Source organism: Micrasema longulum, unplaced genomic scaffold (assembly GCF_059751315.1).
Source record: "Micrasema longulum isolate JH-2025_06_02 unplaced genomic scaffold, ASM5975131v1 h1tg000747l, whole genome shotgun sequence".
NCBI lineage: Eukaryota > Metazoa > Arthropoda > Insecta > Trichoptera > Brachycentridae > Micrasema > Micrasema longulum.
This window is the reverse complement of record NW_028277941.1, coordinates 1,484,512-1,490,511: the sequence shown is the minus strand read 5'-3', so window position 1 is coordinate 1,490,511 and position 6,000 is coordinate 1,484,512.

Here is a 6,000-nt window from a genome sequence, read left to right as displayed (position 1 = left end):
TAGGTTTATTTAGTATAATGGAATTTGAAATTTCCACTGTTTTTCTCGGAGAAATTGAGTAAACTCACATCGTGGTACTCGCCATTTAATTTTTCTTCTGTGAACTACCCGAGTGCCTGATTTGGCCGGGTCAAAGCATCTCATTGGTCCCTGAGTATTTCTCTATTCTCTCCTCTCCCGCTCGCTCGCAACCCGGATCACCTCACTCCGTCTCCCTCCCCGGCCGCAGAGTGGCGGCGGTGAGGTACCCACGGCCCACCACCTACCCGACTGTAATATAACAAAAATGAATGAAACATTAGTTTTGGCTTTACAGTAAGTTTCCTTTGCGGTTTTCTCTTCTCTACGGTTCTCTGAAATTGCCTGACGTTTGAGGGCTTTGGAACAGTGGCGTTTTTTTGTTCAAAAACGTTTTACAAAAACAAGAGGCAACTATATACGAAAAACGAGTACGACTCAGTGTTGTGTCGAAGGTAGGATCCCGGTATTTGCTGCAATTAATTAACTTGAAATAAAAAAAAGAGTCTTCTAAGCCTAACCACGGAGGCATTCGAGTATACAATCATAAAATTTATCTGTAAGTTTATATCAACTCGGTGAGGAAAAAGATGCGTTTTAAATAATTCGCTTTCAAATTGGACCTTCACTAAATGTTATTAAATATTTGTATATAGCCACTTACCGAATTTTCTATGTGTATCGGTTTCGAGACGTACCCGTCTCTTTGTCAGGACCCCAATTAAAACAACACGCAAATGCTAGTTTTTTTTATAATATTTTGCTTTTAAGGCCGTACTCGCTTATAAAATATTATTAATTTAAAAATTTAAAGTATTAAATTTTAAATTGTAGACATAGAAAAGTCGGTAAGTGGTTAAATCCAAATATTGAATAACATTAAGTTAAATGATTGACCACTAAGTTAATGCTTTAAATATCAATATTAGTTTATCAGCGAGTACGGCCTTAAAAGAAAAACATTATAAAAAACTAACAATTGCATGTTGGTTTAATTGGTGTCCTGATAAAGAGACGGGTACGTCTCGAAACCGGTAGACATAGAAAAGTCAGTAAGTGGTTACATACAAATATTTAGTAACATTTAATAAAATTTTGGACCTTCACTTTTGTATTTGTATTAAATTCGTTATTGATTGTTTATTGGTGTGCTGTGAATGAACAATAATCGTTCAAAAGCGACTTAAAAAAGATCTCCAAAATGTAACATTCTTCAATTTGTTTAAAACGACTTTAAATTCAGTAAATTTTAGCATTTTATTTTTGTTTTAAATAGACTGCCACTGAGTTTCCTTTAATGTCCAACTTCCTATTACCGAAGGCTTTTCCCAATAAGTTTCTATCCTTTTCTGAGGTTTATCTACACATTGTTAATATGGTAAATATAGATATATATGTTTTGGATATCTATTTATCGATACTGTTTGCAGGATTTACTGCTTCTAAATTTGTACTTATTGTATACTAAGACCCATTTATCATTAGTAATAGTTAAAAAATAATGGTAATAGTGTAAGTTTTACTTTAAAAAATATGTTTTGCAAAGCGAGTGGGCCTAAAACTTATGTAAAATTTAACTTGAAATTTGTTTTTTATAATTTATATTAAATGTAATAATTAATTCCGTCCAATACCTTCAAATTAACCTTAAATGATATTTAAATTTATATTAACACAAAAATCAATCTCGGATGTTAATATACATTATTTTTGATGAAAGACAAAAAATAGTCCATATTTTATAGATTTAAAAAAAATAATTTAACCAACTTTTATTGTACATTATAAGTACTCATATTTCAACCAATAATGATTTATGATAAAACAGTTCGTAATCGTGAATATTAATTATGAAAAGTTAAAAAAAGTTATCATAACGTATGTTAATACGTTAATAGTAGCTATAAAAACTTTTTAAAATATTTTTTTTACTTTGATTTTAATTTTTAAACTACTTTCATTGATGTTTTTTTTCCTTCTTTTTTTCACTTGAAAAAATAAAAATAGTTAATCGATAACCTTAAATCATAGAATTAAGATTAGATATAATATAAAAATATATATGGAAACTTCACTGGTCCATTAGAATTAAGACTAACTGTATATACTATAAAACTATGTAATTGTACTGTATGTTTCCTCAATAAAAGAAAATAAAAAACCAAAAAAATAATGAATAGAAACTTATTTTATTTTTATTATCTTACCAAGTACCTAAAGTAAGTTTGAAAGTGATGCTACATTGAAAATTCAAATGTCAAAAAAAACTGAATTAATAATGATGATATACTAAAGATTAATAAATGTCAATAAACGTACGTAATTTCTTTGTAAAAACGTATATATTTACATACACATATATATATTTACATACACCCATACATATATACGCATATACATATACCTTCAAAGTTTGTAAACGTGAAAATTAAATTCTTAATTGTATAATATAGTCGTGTGCGTTTGTTATTCAATTGTTTCAATAATGTAAGTAGTGTCGTGGGGTCGCGGGCCATATTTAGTGGAATGTGAGTCGGCAACAAATGTGGTATATAAATCACACGGAGGTGTATAAAACAGCGGAGCCATTATCTTCACTTTGAGAAAAACCATAAGTAGAGGAAGTAATATAAAATGGAGCGCGCCTTTATGACGCCAGATAACAGGCACCGCGTCACTTCCCTCCAGAAATAAATGGAAGAATTATCCAAGTGTTACCTTAATAAAATAATAACCATCTTTCCCCCGATATCATTTCGTTATGTTGCCTGCAAATAATTCTCTTATTTCTCAACCTGAAAGAAGGTGGCTTTTTTCAATGTGGAGGGGTACTAATGGGATTGTTTTTCTTTATTGTCTCGAATATACGTAAAACAAAAAATCATAAAATACTATACATAGCATTTCTTCCAGATCAACTGCTTGCTGCACAAGCAATTTTTTTGTCGGATCCTCAAACATCAGTATTACATATCGAGGGCGTTTAAAATATAAAGATTGAATAATTTTTTGGATAAATCACATAAAATTAAACAGAATATAGTCCATTCAGATCATTAATAACATTTGTTTTATGTGTACGTAACAATCAGTTTTCATACAAATCATTATAGTGTGCCTACTAGCACTAATGAATTTGTATGCTTACTCGGTTCACCGGCAGCCACTATAAATACAGGGCTGTTAAACATTAAAATTCACTGTACATTTTTGTATACTGTGATGGGTGAAGTATGTAGACAACAAGAAATGAATCTAGCATAATTTTTTATCCGGGGCATATAATGCGTGGAGAAAAGTACCGCTTGCTTCATTTAATTTTTATAGGCAAGATTGAGAATCACAGAGGGGCTGGAAGAAGACAGATGTCCTGGCTGCGAAATATACGAGACTGGACTGGTTTTAGGACTGTGGAGCAGATTTTCCAGGCAGCACAGGACAGAGAGACTTTTGCCAGAGTGATTTCCAACATTGGGGATACCTGACAGGGCACTAAGAGAAAAAGAAGATAATAGGAAAAAATCTGTGTCCTAATAACTAAAATATTCTGAAGGTAATTTATAAAAAAGAAATCTAAGACTCACTTTACACTAACCACAGTAACCAGTGCAGCCTAATCGGGGGCTATGAGACTATACAATCTGAGTTTTGAGTTTGTTATTGAAAATTTTGGTTGAAAGTTTATTGTAATTCATTACAGAAATAAAAAAAAACGAGTGATACTTAACTGCTCCATACTTTTTTCTCATTACTAGAGCCACTGCAATAACTTAACTATTTTTTTTAATCCTTTACTTTTTAGACACTGTAATTGACAGTGAAAACCCCGAGCCACAACAATATATGCATGTACTTAAAATCATTAAAATAACATGTCAACTCTTGTATTTACCCCACAACACTTTGTACAAAGGTCCTTAAAAAAAACATACTTAGTTGCTATTACAAAACTTTGAATTATCTATCCTTACTGTTTATTATTACATTGGAAGATATCAATCTCGAAGATATCGCAAAAGGGATAAAACCGGCTACAAGTTATTTTTAATATGTGGGGATTTTTAAAAAACAATGTTTGTCAATAGGTACTATGCAATGGGTACAGTAGTCAGAAAATATTGACATAAAAACAGGTGAAATTCGTGAATACAGAATTATTAAATTATTTAATGCTTTTAACATAGTATAAGATTTCAAATGAACATAGTTTAGGATTTCAAATGAATGAGTTATTTCTTATAGTTATAAGGTAATAATTATAATTTTAAAGGCACATATTTGAACAGTTAAAAATACATAACGAGTTAATGAATTTCTAATTGAAAAAAAGGTAAAATCATTAACTTTTAAGCAGGAGACTGCTAGGAGACATTACATGAATGTATGTTTTAATTACAACATTAAACACAAATAGCTCTACGTGTTGTTCAAATGATGGTATGAAGCCGGTTATTATGTTTTGATTTTGATTTTCGTACTTTTAAATAATATGTATGCTTCTTTTTTATTTATTTATTTAACACTTCATATACATATACAATATATATATATACATAAAAGGGCGGGCATATTGCCTTAAGGCAATTTCTTCCTACCTACCCAAACCGTTCAATTTGAGAAAATTACAAATACATGGACATATTGAATCTTACAGCTTTATACAAAAATTAAAAACAAAGATCAACAAAATTAAAATATATTAATAAATTTAAATATTTAGATAGTGACATTTCAATCTTGACTTAAATGTAAATAAAGAAGGGGCGTCTCTTATATTCGTGGGTAGATTATTCCACGATCGAGCGGCTACTACTGTGAAAGAGGAGGCCAGAAAATTAGAGCGATGATAGGGTATTAAAGGGGTCCTCTCGTTACTAGAACGAAGAGATAGTCAGTGTTGTGAAAGAAGTTGGAGGAGCTCTCTCAGATAAACAGGCGAAGTGGGATTATTATGATATAGTGAAGAAGTGATAGAATGTGAATGTTTCTTTTATGCCTGATATTGAGCCAGTGTAGTTGCGTGCGATACTCGGTTATGTGGTCAAATTTGCGAAGATCAAAGATATAACGTATACAAATATTCTGCAATCGTTCTAACTTATCAAATAATTCAGAGTTGGCATTTTACGTTGTATCCCAACTAAACAAATCTTCATATAATCTACGTTGAAAAAATGTCAATGGCATTATATCACCGCACCCAATACCTAGTTCACAAAGGCGGCCTCCGTGGTGTAGTGGTCAAGACGCTTGACTCACGCACGGAAGGTTCCGTGTTCGATTCCCGGTGAGAACATAAAAATTAAAATGTGATTTTTCTCAATCCTGGATGTTATGTGATGTAATTCACCACTATAATTGGGTCTCCTGGCTTGTTGTGGTGCAAAAATAAAATAAAATAAAATTACATTTATTGGTGAAAAAAAAAAATATTGGCGAAAGCAGAATTTACAAAGAAAAATACAGCTGCATCATTTTCCATATAGAATGTTTGTAAATCCGAGGGGAACAGTATTTCAAACAGGTAAGCCGATATCCATTATAATATATTAAGTGGCAGTAAGCGTCCTTAGTAAAGTCTGTTCTGGCTGACGCTGTTGGACCATCTTGGATTGATTGCACTCTCTTTAGCTATCGAAGAAAATACTTCGCGCCTCTCTCTCGCGTCACCACATATTAAGATACAAGAAATATGAAAAATATTTTTTCTGTGTTGTCTTTAGTATTCCACCTCGGTAGGTAACGTAAAACATTGGTTGCGCTACTGAAGAGTCGAATACAGCTTCTTTGTTCTTCTAAAATACTTTGAATTTGAAATGAACCGAAAATGTTACTCTTTAGAATGTACGGCTTTTTTACCTTTATTGTACTTGTAATATTCCTTAAGGGTGAAAACGCTTTGTGCACGATATACATTTCCCGCGCACTGCATCTCAAATGGAATTCTTTGAATAAATTCTGCATACGTTTTAAAAGGATGTC